The 23,234-nt window shown below is 37.1% G+C and overlaps 1 protein-coding gene across 7 annotated transcripts in view; it reads right to left on the bottom strand.

Moving 5' to 3' along the window:
• Nucleotides 1-23,234, bottom strand: part of INPP4B (inositol polyphosphate-4-phosphatase type II B) — a 789,997-nt gene that overhangs the window by 640,263 nt on the left and 126,500 nt on the right. The window lies entirely within an intron of this gene.

Raw genomic sequence — 23,234 nt, 5'->3', positions numbered from 1 at the left:
TCATACCATGCATACTTTCAGACCACAATGCTATGAAGCTTGAAATCAACCACAGAAAAAAGTCTGGAAAACCTCCAAAAGCATGGAGGTTAAAGAACACCCTACTAACGAATGAGTGGGTCAACCAGGCAATTCGAGAAGAAATTAAAAAATATATGGAAACAAACGAAAATGAAAATACAACAATCCAAACGCTTTGGGATGCAGCGAAGGCAGTCCTGAGAGGAAAATACATTGCAATCCAGGCCTATCTCAAGAAACAAGAAAAATCCCAAATACAAAATCTAACAGCACACCTAAAGGAAATAGAAGCAGAACAGCAAAGGCAGCCTAAACCCAGCAGAAGAAGAGAAATAATAAAGATCAGAGCAGAAATAAACAATAAAGAATCTAAAAAAAACTGTAGAGCAGATCAACGAAACCAAGAGTTGGTTTTTTGAAAAAATAAACAAAATTGACAAACCTCTAGCCAGGCTTCTCAAAAAGAAACGGGAGATGACCCAAATAGATAAAATCATGAATGAAAATGGAATTATTACAACCAATCCCTCAGAGATACAAACAATTATCAGGGAATACTATGAAAATTTATATGCCAACAAATTGGACAACCTGGAAGAAATGGACAAATTCCTGAACACCCACACTCTTCCAAAACTCAATCAGGAGGAAATAGAAAGCTTGAACAGACCCATCACCAGCGAAGAAATTGAATCAGTCATCAAAAATCTCCCAACAAATAAGAGTCCAGGACCACATGGCTTCCCAGGGGAGTTCTACCAGACGTTTAAAGCAGAGATAATACCTATCCTTCTCAAGCTATTCCAAGAAATAGAAAGGGAAGGAAAACTTCCAGACTCATTCTATGAAGCCAGTATTACTTTGATTCCTAAACCAGACAGAGACCCAGTAAAAAAAGAGAACTACAGGCCAATATCCCTGATGAATATGGATGCAAAAATTCTCAATAAGATACTAGCAAATCGAATTCAATGGCATATAAAAAGAATTATTCACCATGATCAAGTGGGATTCATTCCTGGGATGCAGGGCTGGTTCATCATTCGCAAATCAATCAACGTGATACATCACATTAACAAAAAAAAAAAAAAAGAGAAAAACCATATGATCCTGTCAATCGATGCAGAAAAGGCCTTTGACAAAATCCAGCACCCTTTCTTAATAAAAACCCTTGAGAAAGTCGGGATAGAAGGAACATACTTAAAGATCATCAAAGCCATTTATGAAAAGCCCACAGCTAACATCATCCTCAACGGGGAAAAACTGAGAGCTTTTTCCCTGAGATCAGGAACACGACAGGGATGCCCACTCTCACCGCTGTTGTTTAACATAGTGCTGGAAGTTCTAGCATCAGCAATCAGACAACAAAAGGAAATCAAAGGCATCAAAATTGGCAAAGATGAAGTCAAGCTTTCGCTTTTTGCAGATGACATGATATTATACATGGAAAATCCGACAGACTCCACCAAAAGTCTGCTAGAACTGATACATGAATTCAGCAAAGTTGCAGGATACAAAATCAATGTACAGAAATCAGTTGCATTCTTATACACTAACAATGAAGCAACAGAAAGACAAATAAGGAAACTGATCCCATTCACAATTGCACCAAGAAGCATAAAATACCTAGGAATAAATCTAACCAAAGATGTAAAGGATCTATATGCTGAAAACTATAGAAAGCTTATGAAGGTAATTGAAGAAGATTTAAAGAAATGGAAAGACATTCCCTGCTCATGGATTGGGAGAATAAATATTGTCAAAATGTCAATACTACCCAAAGCTATCTACACATTCAATGCAATCCCAATCAAAATTGCAACAGCATTCTTCTCGAAAGTAGAACAAGCAATCCTAAAATTCATATGGAACCACAAAAGGCCCCGAATAGCCAAAGTAATTTTGAAGAAGAAGACCAAAGCAGGAGGCATCAGAATCCCAGACTTTAGCCTCTACTACAAAGCTGTCATCATCAAGACAGCATGGTATTGGCACAAAAACAGACACATAGACCAATGGAATAGAATAGAAACCCCAGAACTAGACCCACAAACATATGGCCAACTCATCTTTGACAAAGCAGGAAAGAACATCCAATGGAAAAAAGACAGTCTCTTTAACAAATGGTGCTGGGAGAACTGGACAGCAACATGCAGAAGGTTGAAACTAGACCACTTTCTCACACCATTCACAAAAATAAACTCAAAATGGATAAAGGACCTGAATGTGAGACAGGAAACCATCAAAACCCTAGAGGAGAAAGCAGGAAAAGACCTCTCAGACCTCAGCCGTAGCAATCTCTTACTCGACACATCCCCAAAGGCAAGGGAATTAAAAGCAAAAGTGAATTACTGGGACCTTATGAAGATCAAAAGCTTCTGCACAGCAAAGGAAACAACCAACAAAACGAAAAGGCAACCAACGGAATGGGAAAAGATATTTGCAAATGACATATCGGACAAAGGGCTAGTATCTAAAATCTATAAAGAGCTCACCAAACTCCACACCCGAAAAGCAAATAACCCAGTGAAGAAATGGGCAGAAAACATGAATAGACACTTCTCTAAAGAAGACATCCGGATGGCCAACAGGCACATGAAAAGATGTTCAGCGTCGCTCCTTATCAGGGAAATACAAATCAAAACCACACTCAGATATCACCTCACGCCAGTCAGAGAGGCCAAAATGAACAAATCAGGAGACTATAGATGCTGTTGAGGATGTGGAGAAACGGGAACCCTCTTGCACTGTTGGTGGGAATGCAAATTGGTGCAGCCGCTCTGGAAAGCAGTGTGGAGGTTCCTCAGAAAATTAAAAATAGACCTACCCTATGACCCAGCAATAGCACTGCTAGGAATTTATCCAAGGGACACAGGAGTACTGATGCATAGGGGCACTTGTACCCCAATGTTTATAGCAGCACTCTCAACAATAGCCAAATTATGGAAAGAGCCTAAATGTCCATCAACGGATGAATGGATAAAGAAATTGTGGTTTATATACACTATGGAATACTACGTGGCAATGAGAAAAAATGAAATATGGCCTTTTGTAGCAACGTGGATGGAACTGGAGAGTGTGATGCTAAGTGAAATAAGCCATACATAGAAAGACAGATACCATATGGTTTCACTCTTATGTGGATCCTGAGAAACTTAGCAGGAACCCATGGGGGAGGGGAAGGAAAAAAAAAAAAAAAGAGGTTAGAGTGGGAGAGAGCCAAAGCATAAGAGACTGTTGAGAACTGAGAGCAAACTGAGGGTTGATGGGGGGTGGGAGGGAGGAGAGGGTGGGTGATGGGTATTGAGGAGGGCACCTTTTGGGATGAGCACTGGGTGTTGTATGGAAACCAATTTGACAATAAATTTCATATATAAATTTAAAAAAAATGAAATATATGTAATGGAATACTACTCAGCCATCAAAAAGAATGAAATCTTCCCATTTGCAATGACGTAGTTGGAGCTAGAGTGTACTATGCTAAGCAAAATAAGTCGGTCCATAAAAGACAAATACTATACGATTTCACTCATGTGTAGAATTTAAGGAACAAAACAGATGAGCATATGGAAGGGGGGAAAAGAGAGAGGAAAGCAACCCACAAGAGACCTTAAAGATAGAGAAGAAACTGAGGATTGATGGAGGGAGGTGGGAGGGGGATGGGCTAAATGGGTATTAAGAAGGGTACTTGTTGTGATGAGCACTGTGTGCTGTGTGTAAGTGATGAATCACTGAAATCTACTCCTGAAACCAATATTGCACTGTATGTTAACTAACTGGAATTTAAATAAAAATTTGAAAAGAAAAAAATATATCCTCTCCATTAATTATCCTCTTTTCTAAAAGATCTTCAATTTATCCTTCTGCTCAATTTAGTGATAGTCTCATCTTGGGGGGTGGGCTGCAGGGGACAAAAACAAAAACAAAAAACCCTTGCCCTACTGCCTTCTTTAGATTTCCTTTAAAGTAAAACTTATTTTGTATTTTTTAAAATGAAATTTACTATTACATTAGCATAGATTTACAGAACAAGAAGCTATCACTTTTATTGACCTATGTGAAGTTTTCTGACTTTCAAAACAAGTGTATTACTTAATGCCATTTGTTTATTTGATAAATATTTATTAGCATAGTATATACCAAGTACTGCTCAATAATGACCCATCCTAAACCCCAATTGAGGTTAAAGTGCCTCAGCACAGTGAACCCACTATGCCATGGTTCATGGATCTCCAGTTCACATGTTACAGAGACAGAATAAAATCCAAGTATGGAAATGGGCCCATATTGTTTAGTTAGCAGGAAACACTTATCTATGAGCACAGCCAATGTCTTTAATACACACTGAGTCTTAATCATATTAAAGTAAGTTAGGGGGCACCTGGGTGGTTCAGTTGGTTAAGCATCTGACTCTTCATTTTGGCTAAGGGGTTCCCCTTTCTCTGCATCCTTGCACCTGTTGTTTCTTGGGTTGTTAATTTTAGCCATTCTGACAGGTATGAGGTGATATCTCATTATGTTTTGATTTGTATTTCCTTGATGATGAATGATGTTGAGCATCTCTTCATGTGTCTGTTAGCCACCTGGGTGTCTTTGGAAAAATGTCTATTCATGTCCTCTGCCCATTTCTTAACTGGGTTGTTTGATTTTTGGCTAAGGTCATGGGCTCAGGTCATGATCTCACAGTTCATGGGATCAAGCCCCATGTCAGACTCTGAGCTGTCAACATGGAGCCTTCTTGGGATTCTCTGTCTCCCTCTCTCTCTCTGCTCTTCCCCCACTTGCACACACATGTGTGTGGGCTCTCTCTTTTCTGTCTCTCAATAATAAATTAATAAACATTTAAAAAAACAAAATAAGGGGCGCCTGGGTGGCGCAGTCGGTTGAGCGTCCGACTTCAGCCAGGTCACGATCTCGCGGTCCGTGAGTTCAAGCCCCGCGTCGGGCTCTGGGCTGATGGCTCAGAGCCTGGAGCCTGCTTCCGGTTCTGTGTCTCCCTCTCTCTCTGCCCCTCCCCCGTTCATGCTCTGTCTCGCTCTGTCCCAAAAATAAAATAAAATAAAATAAAAAACGTTAAAAAAAAAACAAACAAAAAAAACAAAATAAGTTTAGATTAACTATCTTATTAATTTTCAGTTTGTGACTATGGATGGAAGGGCAAAAATTCCAAATGTAAGGGAGAGATCATGTTGCTGAAAGTTTCACCACAAGGGCCCAGATACGACACTGTCTGAGGGGCCACCTTTTGTTTTAACTGAGGTCCATAATCATGCTTTTCAAATCATGAGTCAAGACTCTAGAGTGGGTTATAAAATCAATTTAGTTGATCATAGCAAGCACTTTTAAAAGAAATTATATGAAAGAGAATAGAAAATAAGGTGCATAGCAAAGTAAGGTGCATAGCACATAAAAAAGTCCTAATTACGTCACATAAATATGTATATTGATATGTATGTACGGGCACTGTGTGTATTACAGTATAAAATATATCTCTTACTCTATATTGTGGTAAAAATAAATATATTGGGGGGAGTCACTGGTTTGTGTTTTTCAAGCCTTATAAATGAATAATCTATATTCTCTGTCTACACCCTTTTACTTCCCAATCTCAATCTGTTATTTCTGCTTGAACAAACTCACTGAAATTGCTCTTAATAATGTCACTGATGGCCTTCTTTTTGTCAGATTGAATGTACTCCATTTCAGATACATTCATAGCTGAATTCTCTGCAGTGCTGAACATTGTTCATATATCTTTCTTAAAACTTACTGGCTTTGTCTTGTGTGATACCATTTTCTATATGATTCTCCTCATATCCTCCTGGTGCTTCCCTCTAGGTTTTGTTTTCTTGTTCCTATCCCTCAGTCTTGCCCTGAAATGCTGGCATTTCTGCAGGACAGAGCATGAGCCTCAGAGATGCCACAACACCAAGACTGAACTTTATCTCTGATAAACTTTATCTCTGATGAACTTAGCACCTCCAATACAACCTCCCTGGCCCTATTTACTAGCATCTCTTACCTGGATTATTGCATTAACCTAATGACTGGTCTCCTCTTCTGTCTATGCTCAAAAAGTGGCCAGAGTACCCTGGTAAAAGGGAAGTCAGACCATCTCATTTCTTTGATCAAAACCACTCACTGGTCCCATGACCTCTTTCAGGTCTTTGCTCAAATAGCATATTCTTAGTGAAGAGCTCCAAGCCTCTCTCCTTTTTTTGTTTAATGTTTATTTATTTTTGAGAAAGAGGGAGATAGAGACAGAGTGTGAGTGGGGGAGGGGCAGAGAGAGAAGGAGACACAGAATACAAAGCAGGCTCCAGGCTCTAGGCTGTCAGCATAGAGCCCAACGCGAGGCTCAAACTCACAAACCGTGAGATCATGACCTGTGTGGAAGTTATACACTCAACCGACTGAGCCACCCAGGCACCCTCAAGCCTCCATTCTTAAATAAATAATTTTATTGCCACTACAAGATGCCCTGTACTCTTTCTCTGCTTTAGTTTCCTCCATAGCCCTTGTATAACATACTATATGATAGTTTATTTTGTTTACTACCTGTCTCCTTTTATTAGGATATAAGATCCAAAGGAGCAAGGATTTCTGTCTGTTTTGTAGAATACTGTATCTCCAGGGCACCTGGACAGCTCAGCCAGGTATGATCTCACAGTTCATAAGATGAATCCCCCACATTGGGCTCTGCACTGACAGCACATAGCCTGCTTGGGATTCTCTCCCTATCTTTGCCCCTCCCCTGCTCATTCTCTTCCTCTCTCTCTCTCAAGATAAATAAATACCTTGAAAAAAAAAAGAATACTATATTCCCAGCATCCAGAATTGGTGGCCCATATGAGGAGACCAATAATATTTACTGAAATAATGAGTGACTATCATCAATCATGTATTCTTTTTATGATAATAGGCCTCAAAGTACACATAGACTACATAACTTCTACACTGTACTATGTAGTTCTATGTGTAATATGATTTTTAAGAGGGTTTTTAGCTATTAAGCAAAAAAATAAGATATATTTATATAAATCTGAAATTCATAGCCAGATCTTTTAAATTTATTTATTTATTTTTGAGAGAGAGAGAGAGAGAGAGCAGGGAAGGGCAGGGTAAGGGGGAGAGAGAGAGAGAGAGAGAGAGAGAGAGAGAGATTGATTGAGAGAGAGTATCTCAAGCAAGCTCTGCACTGTTAGCATAGGGCTGGATCTCACAAACCATGAAATCATGACCTGAGCCAAAATCAAGGAGTGGATGCTTAACCAACTGAGCCACCCAGGCACCCCTGGAGCCAGGTCTTGATCCTATGTTAGCAGTGTTCCTTCCTGATAACCCTATAAGATGCAGGTAACTATATGTTGCTCTGGTTAAACAGATAATACAAATGACCTAGAGATGCTAGGTCATCACACATATAACCACTTCTATTGGCCTAAAGAGTGTGAAAGATAGTTCAATTTCTTTCCTTTATTTTCTTTTCAATAACCCATAATTATGCAAAAGGAGACAAATAATAAAAAATTTATTTTTCCCATGAAATATAACTAGACTACAACCTTAATTTTTTTTTCATTCACTGCTATTGCTATTTAAAAGATATTTGCTCCTGTAAAAGAACTAAATGAACCATTAGGATTTTCCCCTTAATAATAAACACTTTTCCTTTCATAGAGAGACAAAAAGAAAAAGTGAATTTAATCTTCTCTCTACTCCCCTAATTCATCCCCTTTAATTTTCACAAACTTACAATCCTCTCACTTAGGTATTACTATTATTCCCATTGAACAGATGGAGAATTAAGACATGAGACTAGAAAGTCTGTTCAAGGTCATGCAGCATGCAGGTATAAGGCAGAAGAGCTATGGTTTGACTCAAAGACTTAAGGCATGGAAGGGTAGGGGGTTTATGGGACAGAGGACATATCGTGAGAAATGTGATTGATGGTCAGGAGGTAAGAGCAAAAAGAGAAGTCCAAGCATGATCCACAGGTGTCTGGCTTAGGTGACTAGGATGGTTCTTCCAGTGACCTATGGGAAGAAGAGGTTTAGAGCACAAGTTTGTCAGATCACTTTTGGATATAAGTTTGAGGTACCTGTGGGAATATAATTTTGAAGCTCAGGACTGTGCCCTGGGCTGGAGATACAAATGTGGAACTCAAAACCATTTAGACAGAATCCAAAATTATAGATGCCAACAAGTTCACCCAGGAAAATCACACTGCGTTTGTCAACTAGGAAATAGTAAGTTATCTGAGAAAGAAGAGTTTTACCAGAATGAGAGAGTTAATGAAAGACTGTTGTAGTCCAAAGAGCAATGGTTGGTAGGGAAGCAGGGCAGTGAATGTGACCTATTCTTTTGAGAAATGGTTATTTGCAGAGGGGAAGGAAATGATTGAACACTATCTGGAAGTCACAGGAGCTGTTAAAATTTTCTTCAGCTGATTGCCTCCCTTTTGACACCTTCTAAAAATTGACCTTTCTAGAAACATAACTCTGAAAGTCTCATGTCCTCGGAAAGACTTTGCCAGATATGACTGGTCATCCTCCAACTTCCCAGGAACCCTCCTGAAACAGCCCTCTTTAGGAAACACTCCACATTGTGGCCTCTCCCACACCATTAGGGTCTTGGGATCCTGTTCATTAGGTAAATTAGTCTGTATGGATGAATGTTAATGGTAAAAATATTACTCTTTTTAAAAATGCTTATTTGTTAGTTTGTTTTCCTGTATTTTTTTAAGTTTAAATTCAAGTTAGTTAAAATACATCTTGGCTTTAAGAGCAGAACTCAGTGATTCATCATTCACATATAATACCCAGTGCTCATACTGAAAAGTGCCTTCCTTAATGCCCATCACCCATTTAACCCATTCCCCCACCACCTCCCCTCCAGCAACCCTCAGTTTGTTCTCTGTATTTAAGATTCTCTTACGGTTTGCCTCCCTCTCTGTTTTTATTTTATTTTTCCTTCCCTTCCCCTATGTTCATCTGTTGAGTTTCTCAAATTTCACATATGAGTGAAATAATATATTTCTTTGACTGACTTATTTTGCTTAACACAATACCCTCTAGTTCCATTCGCATTGTTGCAAATGGCAAGATACACACACACACACACACACACACACACACACACACACACACACACATCCCCTTTATCCCTTCATCAGTTGACAGACATTTTTGAGAGAGAGAGAGAGAGAGGTGTAGACAGAGAGGGCAACAGAGGATTTCTGACTCAAAGTGGGCTCTGTGCTGACAGCAGAGACAGGGCTCAAACCCATGAACCCTGTGATCAGGACCTGAGCCAAAGTTGAATGTTCAACCGACTGAGCCCAGGCACCCCTGAAAATGTGACTCTTATCAGGTGACTTCTATGTTGAAATAAGCCTTCCTGGGGATCTGTATTTTATTCTAAAGCATGATTTCACAAAGTGTGCTTCATGAAAGCCTAGTACTACTGGATGCAATCAGTATTACCTAAAATATACTAAAGTATAGAAGGTTTCATGGTCCACTAATTTTAGGAAATGCTGGACTAACCAAAGTTAAAAAAAATTTCTTTACTGAAGGATTTTCAGAGACTAATATTCAATGTGCATCATAAAACTACAGGAGAGACACATACAATTCAGCATTTCCCAAAATTACCTGATTTTAGGTTTTTTTTTTTTTTTAAAGTTATCACATGGGTCAGAAATTTAGAAAGGTGTCTTCCTACAGGAACAATGCTAATGGTAGTTATTTCAGGCAATGCGACAAATTAATTAGAGATCAAAATCAGCATCACTTCAATTATACCAGCTATCACCCCATTGGAGCAGCCACATTTTCTCAACTTCACCCCACTTTCAGCTCTTTTCTCACATAATGGCATTAATTTGGGCAAAATCGCTTTTAATGGGAACGGAACTTTCTTTGAAAGTTGAAGTGTTTGCTTTCCCTTTGATCAACAAAATTCTATGGACTGAATTTTAAAAACTGGGATTGGGTTTGTGGTGTTTTTTTTATTTCGTGGTGTACACAGTGACTGAGTACAAATGAGATAAAGTTGATGAATAAACTTGTTGATCGTTGATATTATTTCCCTGCTTCTATTTGCTTTTTTTTTTTCTTTTATAGCTTGCAAGCTCAGTTGTTACAAGGAAAATCAATAAACAAGCTTTCAAGGAAACTTATACCCAGGGAGAATAAAGGCCTGTTTGCCTTGAAGTTATTCTTTTTCTTTTTTAAGGAAGTAATATCCGCTCCACAGCCAGAGTTCACTTTCAAGTCAACAGAAACCCTGTGTGCTTATGAGGACTCTCTGCTGAGAGAACAGAGCCCCCAAGTATTTTCAGAGGGATATCTTTTGTTACCAGGATAACTTTTGTGAATTGAATTGTTCTGAAGTCAGGCAGGATTGAAAAAAAAGGAACCAGTGTGGCCAAGAAAATAAACTATTGTCCACAAGTTGAGGAGATGGAAAAGAATGTAGGTAAGGCTACAAAAGACAGCCTTTTCATGTGAATGTAAATGAAACATAATTTTATTAATGGCACAGAGACTCTCTGCCCTCTCCTGGAACTTATAACTAGGAAATAGAGACCAGATCCTTTAGAGTTCTGTTCTTTGTCAAAGTATTTTTGCCATCGCATGACAGTATTTAAAGGAGTTGACCTTGGACCACATGTGTGAGTTGCAAATCTGAGCAGCAGCATTCAAAAAAACATAGTAAGATGACAGAAATATTCTATAACTTTGCAATGCTCAGTATGTTAGCCAGTAGTTCCATATAAATATTGAATGCTTGAAATGTGGTTAGTGTAGATAAAGAACTAAATTACCAATATTATTTAATTTTAATTAATTCAAATTTAAGTAATTGCATGTGCCTAGTGGCCACCATATTAGCATAACACTGGAGAATGAGAGCTGAATTCAGATTCTCAGCCTTTTAATAAGCACATAGAGTAACATGGATATCCCCAACTCACGTTCCCTGGTCATTTCCTTCCAAGCAAAATTACATCACAAAGCCAATGGCAAGAGTCAACAACAACAACAAAAAAACGTCCACATCTACTTGGCAAATCAGTACATTTAAATAAAGGCATGGGTAAAAGTAGAATGGTAGTCATTGTGTAGGAAGAGGGTCTGAGACGTGTTTTAGTAAGAAAAGAGAGTCCTTGAAAAAATATATGCACCCCTATGTCCATCGCACCATTATTAACAATAGCCAAGTCATGGAAACAACTTAAATGCCCATTAACCTATGAATCGATAAAAACTGTGGCATACATATTGACATTGAAATATTACTCAGCCATAAAAAAGAGGATGACATCTTGCCATTTGCAACAACATAGATGGACTTTGAGGGTATTGTGCTAAGTGCAATAAGTCAGAGAGAGAAAGACAAATACTGCATGATCTCACTTATATGTGGAATATTTTTAAAAAATGAGCTCATAGATGCAAATAACAATTTGGTGGTTGCCAGAGGCAGGGGTGAGAGTGGGTGAAATGGGTAAAGGGGATCAAAAGGTACAAACTTCCAGGTACAAAATAAATAAGTCACAAGAGCATAATGTACAGCATAGTGACTATAATTAATAATACTGTATTGCATACTTGAAAGTTGCAAAGAGTAAATCTTAAAAGTTCTCAGGACACACACACACACACACACACACACACACAAATTCTGTAACTATGTGTTGGTGACAGATGTTAATTAGACTTGTGGTGATCATTATCCAATAGATAAAAATATCAAGCCATTACTTGAAACTAATATAATGTTGTATGTCAATTATACCTCAATAAAAAAGAAAAGAAAAAGAAAAGAGAGTCCTGAGAAAGAGCTACTGGATAAGAATGTAGTGTTAGTGTTGCAGTTATCTATTTGCTGCCTAACAAATTTCCCCACAATTTAGTGACTTAAATCAATGACATTTGTTTTGCTCATGAATTTGCAACTTGGGCAGGGCTCATGGGAAGACAGTGCATCTCTGTTCTGGCCATCATCACCTGAATTGCCCCAAGGCTGGGAACAGGGATCACCTGAAGACTTGTCCCCACACCTGGCTAGAAATAATGCTGACTATTGGGTATAAAACTATCAGCCAGAACACATTAAAAATGGATACTCCATGAGGCCTGGACTTTTTTCACAACATGGTGACTTGATTCCAAAGGCAAGTGTCCAGAAAGGGAGTTCTTTACCCTCTTTATGACCCAGCTCTGGAAGTCCCATAGCATCACTTCTGCAGTACTCTGCTCATCAGAGAAGACACAAAACCCATCAGGTTCAGGGGAAGGGAAAATAGTGTTCACCTTTTGATAAGGAATGCCAAGGAGGTTATGAGAAAGCACATGAGACTAGATACACTGCTGTAGCCATTTTTTGCAAAATACTGTTTTGCTTAACTATTTTACACTTTAGTTAAATAGTTTAGGCTTCAAGTAATAGAAGCCTTAGTCAAACTAGACTAACAAAAAAAAAAGAAATTTATTATTTTAACAAACTGTTAAGCTTAAAGTCTCAAGTGTATCTGCATCCAGTGGCTCAAATGATACAATTCATCTTTCTCATGCATACTAATCATTCTGTGTTTCTCTCTTGTCTCTTTTCTCTCTGTCTCTCTTTTCAACTGCCCCAGCAACTTCTACAAATGGAAGAACAAAAGATTACTGGCAATGCTAAGTCAGCATCCTGACAGGAAATTTTTTCTTGGACACCAAGTCTCATAGAAGGACTGTGATTAATTTGTTTATAGACACCATGCCTGGCCGTTGTCCAATCCTGGGTCCTGGAAAATGAAGTCCCATTACAGGCCAGGTAAAGTTCACAAGTTGACACTACCAGCAATTATTTAATCTCACTGAATTTGGGTTTTCACACATGTAGACAGGAGGTTCTGATTGATTGATGGCAAAACTCACTTCCATTATCCCCTCTCCTCTATCTGACCAATTGCAATGTGATTTTGTAGCTTCTTTCATCCAATGATGGAGTCTATTTCCCTGGATCCTAGGCTAACCTTGAGATTTAGTTTTGGCCAATAGAATGTGATCAAAGTAACTTTGTGCTAATATTGAGCATAGGCCTGAAGATCCCTTAGGCATTTCTGTTCTTTTTCTCTCAGATCCCCAACACTACCATGAAAATGAGCTCAGTTTAGACTGTTGAAGGTAGAAAGATTCAGTAGAGCAAAGCTGAGTCAGCCCAGTTCTCCCAGCCAAACTCAAAGACACATAAGACAGCTCAGCCTAGATCAGCAAAACCAATCCACAGCTGACTTTTCAGCTGTCTGAAGATACATGAGCAAACCCAGCTAAAACCACCCAATCTGCAGACTGTGCCCTTGAGTTTTTCTCCTTGTGTGTTTGTTCCACAGCGTTACTATGACAAATATGAAACCATGATGCCAGCAACCCCTAAATCTTAGAGCTGTGTTTAGAACAGTGCCTGATATCAAATAAGTAGTCAATAAATATTTGCTATTATTATTATCCATAAATGCCAGTACCACATAGAATATGAGTGGGCTTCCTAAAGAAAAAAAAGGGTTTCCCAAACTAAACTCCAAAAACAAAAAATTTAAAAAATGAGATACCTGCCACATGTTTCATGTGCTCTAACAAAGAGAGAATATTGACCTATTAAATTTTTAATAATTTTAATAAATCTATAAGAAAAAGTAAGCATATAATGGGAAACACTTCACTTATTGTCAATGCAGTAAAAGTAGATGATTTGCAAAGCCTTTCACATATCCTGTATAAATTTCTAATATCTGATGTATGCCTAGCTATCACACCACCAATTAGATCAAATATCTAACTTCTTCCTTGCAAAATAAACAGTAACATTTTCATTATATTATTATTTGCTGTTGTTAACAATATTTAGATCAGGCCAAAAATAAGGACAAGAGTAATTTTATCTCTCCTAGTGTTTTCCAGGCAGAATAATTCTATGTCTGATACTATTTTGAATGGTGGACTTTAAAAATATAAATACATTAGCTCCAAGAGAACATTATACCTTACCTTTACAAAAACTAGAGACACACATGACTCTGAGCCTCACCCTTCTGTGTGAGTTGTGTGTATTGTGGGGGAAGAGGCTGTTCTCTCATAGCGACCCTTCTCGGTCTGCTCTTTCAGGTAAGTCACTCATCCAGTTACATAACTTCAGCAAAACTCTGTCACAGTTTCGTTTCAGCTTGTAAATTCTCTCGTGAACTCAATTCTATATTTCCATTTCTATTTGACTTTTGTACTCAGATGTTCTGCCATTTCCTTTCTCAGTAGGTCTTAATGTGAATCACTGCATCCCTGTCCAATGTCCACAAAATACCTGTATGTTAAGTGATAACTCAATGTAAATAAGGATCTAGTTCTGTTCCTTACACATAACAAAAACAGAATAAGTAGTAATTATCACTAATTTTGTCATTACTTTTATTTTCTAATTTTGCCTTCACAATATCCCTAGGTGTGGCTCTGAGAAGTATTATTATCTTATCTGTTAATTATGAGTATAATATACCAAGAGGATAAGATGCATAGGTTACCAAATATGAAAGTACAAGTAGGGTGGCAGGTAGAGTTGCAAACACATATCAGTCAGATTAATAATGACTGCATGAAGGACAGTAAGTTTGAGAATAAATCTAATGAAAGTGAATTTTCAGATTCATTTAACAGAATTAACAGTACTTAATATATATTAAGCACTTACTATGTGACAATAGCTATCGTGAGTCAAAAGTAATATCTTAGGTGTTCCTGGGTGGCTCAGTCGGTTGAGCAAATGACTCGGTTTCAGTTCAGGTCATGAGCTCACAGTTCATGGGATGGAGCCCCACATCGGGTTCTGTGCTGACAGTGTGGAGCCTGCTTGGAATACTCTCTCTCCTCTCTCTCTTCTCTCTCTTCTCCTCCACCCCCAAATAAATGAATAAATCATTTAAAAAGTAATATCTTAATATTAGCATTGACTCAATTATTTAACCATTTTTTCATGGTTTTGTAGAAGAAACCAATATGAGATTCTATGGGTTAAATAGCTTGCATTCAGTCTAGTACCAATAAGCTAATAAATCACCAATAGGGAATTTGAATATAGATCATCTCGTTCCCACAAGTGTCCCTATTACACTTTTCTCTCTCTGAAGTGAAAAATGAAAAGAGACATACGTTAATGGTAAATGAAAAGTCATCAAGGTAGAAATATGTCGATCATTGTGCATGGGCTATGAGGTAACAGCTGGGTGAAGAATCAGGTGGAAATGAAGTTGGGAAGGTTTGGGATGCAGCATCGGAAAAAATGACCCTTGATTTTCAGGTTGAGGTGTTTGAATTTCTAGAACAGCCTGAAGGGAAACTGACCCTCTCTATACTTTAACAATCTATGTCAATGGATGGAAAAATGAATATGTTGAGGAAAAATGCACTGGTACAAATGGAAATAGGAGTTCATTTCTTGATGGAGAGCTATTTAGAGTTTATTTGGCATTGGCAGCATTTCTATTCAAAATACTTCCTGAACATCTGTGTCATTTAATATTTGTAAAAGATAAAGAAAGAGACAGATTTCAGACAAATGCTCTGGTCACATCTCACCCCTAACCTCTTCTAGAAGGTTAAGTGCTGGAAGCAGAGGATGAACTGCTGTATATCAAGACAGTGATGTGCTTCAAATGTTGAAAGGATCTTAACTGAACATCTGGCTAATAATGTGCCTTCCATTTATTAACTGCACTTACTCATTGCACCTGCTCCACGTGAGGAATGTACATGGGTCAAGTAACTGCAGCATGATTTAAAACGTTTGCCTTACCACCTACAAACGTAATTAAAGGATAACAACTGCAATCTTGGGGGGAAATGTTGGTAAGTCCCTTTTACTAGTGGTTCTACAACAGAAATGCAAAAAAATAAGAAATTTACTGATAATCTGATGAAGTCAAACCAATAATTCTCAAATGTAACAACTTCAATATGAAAGGAATTACTGTTTTAGTTTATGTACTAGTTGAGTTAGCCCCTACCTCACTACACCATCTAAATCAATTTTTAAAACTCTTAAAAGTGATGAGAGTGTAACATTAACATTAGTATCTTCCTTGGTAGAGCTGGTTTTAGGAAAGGAAATACTTTCATAATTCTCATTTCCAGCTTTTCCTAAGACATATATTTTTAAATTCACTGAAAGTAGTACTTTTCCAAGGGAGAAACGTGGGAGTAATACTACCTTTTACAAGATTATTTAAAAATCTGTTTGGTACTTGATCAACTAATAGTTAATCACCCAAGTTCTAATTCATGACTGAAATCCAACAGATTAGTCTGAATCATTCTGCTAATGTGATTCTGATTTGATCAGATATTAATTGCATTATTTAAAATAATGGCCAGGGACACCTGGGTGGCTCAGTCGGTTGGGCGACCAACTTCAGCTCAGGTCATGATCTCACAGTTTATGGGTTCCAGCCCCATGTCGGGCTCTGTGCTGACAGCTCTGAGCCTGGAGCCTGCTTCAGATTCTGTGTCTCCCTCTCTCCCTGCCCCTCCCCTGCTCATACTCTCTCTCTGCCTCTTTCTCTGTCTCAAAAATAAACTTTAAAAACTTTAAAAAATAAATTAATTAAAAAAATAAAATAATGGCCAACATTGGCCAATACTATAATTTTCCTTTAAAAAAATTTTTTTTAATATTTCTTTTTTGAGAGAGAGTGGGAGAGGGATAGACAGAGAGGGAGACAGAGATCTGAAGCGGGCTCTGCACTGACAGCAGAGAATCCAATGCAGGGCTCAAACCCATACACCATGAGATCATGACCCGAGCCAAAGGCAGATGCTTAACCGACTGAGCCACCCAGGATTGCCCTATAATTTTCTTATTAATTTCTGGAAAAAAAATTTGAGATCATTTTACCTGCTGTGTTAAGGACTAAACAATTATATGTATTATAATTCATGGAAAATGCATATTTTTTTCATATTTCTAAGTTTTCCTTGTCTACTGGTGAGCAAACACCTATAATACTCTTTGGCATCTATCAAAGCATTCTGAGTGTCTTATAACAACAGAGCACAGATCCAAGAAAGGTTAGACATTGCTAAATAAATAGCACACAGATGTGGATGCTAAAAAATTAATACCACACAATCTTCTGATGGGCTGGAGCATCAAAATGCTTCCCCAAAAGCAGAATGAAATAAACCCAAGCACAAATACTCATGTAATCGTGACATAAATGAATCATAAAGCACTGAAACAGAAGTTTAGAGATCGGCATCTAGTACAACTTCTGACAAATTACTCAGCTCCACACATAGTTCTTATGTCATCTCATTGGTAGAGATAATATTGGAAGTAAAAGTAACTTGTTACATGTGAACAGAAACAAGTTTAAAAAATAATTTCAAAATATTTTATGATATTTGTAATCCTTCTCATAACTCAAAAAACTACCTCTTACGTTTTCAAAATAGGTACTTATTATTCTCAGATAAGATGTTCTAATAAAGTACCAATTTGTTGTTGTCATTATGAGTTAAGGCCACGGGAACCCTAGGAGGTTGCTGCTGACATCTAGTGGCATAATTTTTTAAATGCCAAATTCATTAAAAATATATAACTAGGGAGAGAAAGGGACAAACATACATACATATGCACGTGAAAACTCTAGTGGACACCCCATGTCATAAATTATTTGCCTCTGCCCACACTACTGTGCTTCCCATTATTTGCTCCCCTTCCAAAGTAATGTTAGTACTGTAAATCCAAAGAAATGAGAACTAACATATATGCTGAAGCCTAAAAGAACCAATTCCCTTGAAGTTCTTAATCCTCTACTGGGAATTGCCAAGTCCCAGACAGCCCCAGTTCCTAAAGACCCTGTTCCAACCCCAATAGTCACAATTTCATCTCAACTTCCCAAATAACCATAGCCCTCCCCAACTCCACACCTTGTACTTGGGTGCTTTCAAGATGCTACCCTAAAGAGACTACTGTAGAGCTGGGAATATGTTATTTCAGGCTGCATATCCGCAAACATACACACATATTCAAAATGGTCACATACTTCCTAGGCATGAGGTTCAACAATTATTGCAAACTTAAAAATAGCTTTCAGGGGCAGCTTTAATGGCTTCCAACAATCTACATGAATGATGGTGAGAAGAAGAACACAGAAGAAACGGAACTTGGGAAAAATGATGAGGAGCATAGAGTATGCTTCTATACACATGTAAAAGGATTTATTTTGTAGTTTATGTATGTATGTATGTATGTATGTATGTAAGGTGCACGCATATGTGTGTGCGTGTGTGTGTGTGTGTGTGTGTGTGTGTGTGTGTGTGTGTGTGGAAAAAGAGAGACACTCTCAAGTTCTGCACATACCTCACTCTAGCTAGAACACTTATGAATATAGTAGGTAAACACTGACTTAATGAATGAACAAATAAATGAATGAGGTGACAAATTATAATATAACTTTTTTTCCCTACTGGTTCTAATGTGAGATATGCAGTAGGTAGTGTCCTTAAAAGGCAGAATTTTGCTCTTAGGGAACAAACGCTTTAGTTGAGTAGCTCAGGTTAGAATTTTCTTCAATGACATGTGTAAAGTGTCAAAAACAATGGGTGATAGAACTGGGCAATCTTCTGTTGGTGAAGAGAGTGTGTTTCAATAGTCAAAAATGATTTGTTTTACAAATTAATGTATTTGAATTTCGATTTCACTCTCATTGAGAAGATGTGATAAAGGGAGAGTGGGTTCTCAATTAATTAATTAATTAATTCTAATTAATACAAGACATAGCTAAATTATAAACCTCATAGTACAGAGAAATATTTTAGCCTTTAAACATTCCTTTAGTGGAAACCATGGAAATGCAAGGAGCTCATTACTTCACTCAAAAGTGGGAGTAACATTGGATGGCAGAAGAATCTTCTTTTTTTGTTGTTTTTTTTCTTCTTCAAAATCATATTAAAGAAAAGAAACCCCATGTCTGTGTATCTAGATGACTTTACTAAGAGAATATAGGTTAAGGGAGAGATATCGTTGTAGTATTATGAGGAATTCAAAAGGCATCTTAAAGAGAAGTTTTGGGGCGCCTGGGTGGCGCAGTCGGTTAAGCGTCCGACTTCAGCGAGGTCACGATCTTGCGGTCCGTGAGTTCAAGCCCCGCGTCAGGCTCTGGGCTGATGGCTCAGAGCCTGGAGCCTGTTTCCGATTCTGTGTCTCCCTCTCTCTCTGCCCCTCCCCCGTTCATGCTCTGTCTCTCTCTGTCCCAAAAATAAATAAACATTGAAGAAAAAAAAAGAGAAGTTTTAAGGTTATGTAGGCTTGGGAATACGGGGAGAAAGATTGGGCATTCAGAGTAGAGTATTTATTCAAGAATAAAGAAAGACAATAATGTTTAAAGTATGTAGTGGAGTAAGAGAGAAACAAAGTAAGAAATAAAGACAGGGAATTGATTGAAGAACTTGAATATTACTTGCAGGAGTTGATTCTAGACAGTGCTATGCCTTGTAGTCTTGGGAGTTTTTATTTTTATTTTTTTTTATTTATATATGAAATTTATTGTCAAATTGGTTTCCATACAACACCCAGTGCTCATCCCAAAAGGTGCCCTCCTCAATACCCATCACCCACCCTCTCCTTCCTCTTGGGAGTTTTTAAATAGCTCTTAAAAGATGGAGTATCCCACAGAATCTAATCCTAAGAAGAGTAAAAAATAACAAGAACTTTTCAAATGACAAAAACTATAAAAGCCAAAAAATTCTTTAGAATTTTCATAATAGCTCTTTTTCATGCAAATCCTCTTTAAGAATTACTTTTTAATCACTTCTGTATGAAAATGCTCAGTGATCTGTTCTGTGACTTGCACTTTAAGTACTCTTTGGGAGCATACTTTGCCTGTTGTAATAGTTATATTTCTGTAAAGCAATACGTCTTTCACATATTGAACCTAAATCAGGTAATGTGACAATGGCATCACACCTTTTATCACATGCCATAGAAGTATTTCTAACTCTCGTTTAAATTCATGGTCATTAACTTATTAGTCAAACTGTAAGTTTTGATGATTTACTTTCCATTGTTATTTCAGGATAGGTATATGATAAATAATATAAAATATAAGTAATGTAGTAAACTCAAAATATCAGAAGATTTTCATTCTTTTAAACCTCAACATATATTACATCTATGTTTTCTACAGCCTGTTGAAATAAACCACAATGAAACACATCACTAAACAATTTATTTACAACTTATTTGTTAGTGTTCTTGAACATAACACTATACATTAGCCTTATGACATAATTTATTTTCGATTCTTAAAAGTGTGTGTATACTAAGCTTGGAGCTCAACCTAGATTACATCAACAAAGTGCTGAATCTTATTTAAAAAATGTTCTTTATTTATTTGGTAGGGAGGGGGGATTCATGTGGGAAGAGTCACAGAGAGAGGGAAAGAGAGAGAATCTTAAGTAGGCTCTGCCCAGTCAGTGCAGAGCCTGCCACAGGGCTCAATCTCACCAACTGCAAGATCATGATCTGAGCCAAAATCAAGAGTCAGACACTTAACCAACTGAGCCACCTAGAAGCCCCCAAAATGCTGAGTCCTTAATATCTTATTACAAATTCTACAAAAAAAAGTTAAATACAATGAAATAAAACTTGACATCCCTACATAATGAAAATAAATTACAGACATGAAATTTTCTTTATGACATTCAATCTATTTCTAGGACATATAAACATATGTAAAAATGGAACGGAATAGGAATCTTTATTTTTGTACATAACCTTACTAGAGGTATGTAGAAGGATATTTTGACTTGGCGAGTTGAAGTAGCATCTCTCTTTGAATGACAAAATTCATAATATTGTGACTAAAATACCCCTTTTAAAAGGGTCAAATGCAGAACTTTCAAGTATGTGCACACACAAAAGTGTCTGCTATTTCAACAGCTTGCTCTCTGAGCTTCATTGCCAGAGTTAATCCTACTCAAAATGACAGTGTTAGTTGTCATGTGCAACTAAGAAAAGCTGAATGGTCCCATTTGTCTAAAAATAACACCTTCACTAGTATGTCTTAAACTTCCACCATTAAAACTTCCAAGTGCATTCTAGAAGGCCAGCATTACCCTGATACCAAAACCAGATAAAAACTCCACTGAAAAAGAGAACTACAGGCCAATATCTCTGATGAACATGTATACAAAAACTCTCAATAAGACTAGCAAATTGAATCCAACAATACATTAAACATTGAAATTTCAATGTCCATATCCCATTGTGAGATAATAGAGCATCAACAAATAGCACTCTTTGTCTTATTAACAGGAATTATTTTTATAAGATTGCAAACACCCCTACATCAATGAATCCAAAGGTCTAACTTAGAGAAATAATGACATGAGCACCATTTCTCCCACCCAAGTTACTCATCCACACCCACTCCCAACCTGAACACAAATGCACACATGCTAGAGCATAAACTCTTTGGAAATTTTGTCAGACCAAAGCACTTGGACTCTAGCCATATATAGGACTGTTCCTTTATTTTCACTTTTGAGAAGCAAATTTTGCTAGTCTGCATACATAATTCTGGAAATTCTACCATGTTAATGGAAATCTCTCTCCTTCCACCCTAACTTCTTTTTTTTTTACTACTTTCAGTTCAAAATGAGTTTGTCCATCTCTTAAATAAAACAAAAAGGCTAATAAAATGGAATATTAGCATATACAGAGCTCTGAAGAAAGAAAAACATCACAAGAACGCATCCTGGAAAGTCTGTGTTCCTTTCATCCTTTATTTTCATTCTAAAGATCATAGATCCTTGAACTTCTTCATTGACTTCATCTCATTTAGTGTGTTTCTTTTTCTCTCTTTACTGTGTTATCCATCAATTTCCCCTAAACAAGCATTTTTCTACAACTTATACCCCTAGCCCCTTACGCCTATATATCATATAGCTCAGCTTCACCATCTTCCACATATTGTTGAGGCAGTTCTCATTATGTCTGTCTTTGGGGAGTCACAGTTAATAGCTCTATTAAGGCAACTCTCAACTGATGACATTAACCATTTTTAGATATTTTATAGTATGAATTAACAGTTTAATATAGATAAAATTTGAAAAGAGTGCCTATAATTCAAAGTCCCCTTTAGGGGAGAAAAGTTGCTTCCTTAAAGGGTTTTTACTTCCTTTGAAGAATCAACTGAAAGCCAGAAATAAGTAGAAACACCCCAATTTTCAATCCAACCTATTTTTGGTCAACTGCAAATTAAAGTTCAGAAATAAGTTTTCTGCCAAGGTCCATTAAATTTAAATGCTACCTTTGTTTCAGCACTCATTTGTTTAGGAATTCAAAGAGTTGTCAAAAATAAAACCCAGTTAGTTCCAATTAGCATGCAGCCTAATATACATTTCAATCATTCTATTATTTGTTTTCATATACATACAGTGACATCCTATCCTCACAGATAAATGAGTAGATAGTATTGAGAGATGGGTCTAGTTCCCCATCACAATTCCAACCTTTCAGAAGCATTTCTAGAAAAAAACTACTTTGAGATAGCAGCTCTATTCATGAAACATATACGCATTGTATATCTGTGTCTATACTCACACTCGTTTACATGTACATGTCATTAGAATATTTGCATGAGCATTCATATTCTTAGTCCAACATATGTAAATAAATCACACAGTAATTTGAAAAATTTAACAACTAAATAGGCAATCTGTTAAACATAATCAGGCATGCTATTCAGCAACTGTATGATATAATTCAATCTTCCAAAGAAAATATGTTTTGCGCAAGGGTACCTTTTTTTAAAAACCTGATGAAATTTTCTAGGAATTTGTACCCACATTTTTGCAGATTCAAAAAATATGTAAAGCCATCTCACTAATGTTTAAATAAAAGGAAAATCTCATCACTGTAACCTGATAAATAATCTAATTCTCTTCTTGTTTACCATTTGTAAACATGATACACTAATTGGAGCTATTTCCAAAGAGAATGCAATCTTCTAGTCAAGATCCTATTCACATATTAACATAAATGAAAGAAAAATGTCACAAAATTAACCATTATCTATAATGTTTTGATAAGCTAATATATACTTTAAAATTTATTCACTTCACAAATACGGTGATCATCATAAATTATTTCCTATACTTTTCAGG

Source organism: Herpailurus yagouaroundi, unplaced genomic scaffold, assembly GCF_014898765.1.
Source record: "Herpailurus yagouaroundi ecotype Mexico unplaced genomic scaffold, PumYag 28, whole genome shotgun sequence".
NCBI classification, from domain to species: Eukaryota; Metazoa; Chordata; class Mammalia; order Carnivora; family Felidae; genus Herpailurus; species Herpailurus yagouaroundi.
Note: the sequence above shows the minus strand (reverse complement) of the source record. Positions and strands in the feature narration are given on the sequence as shown.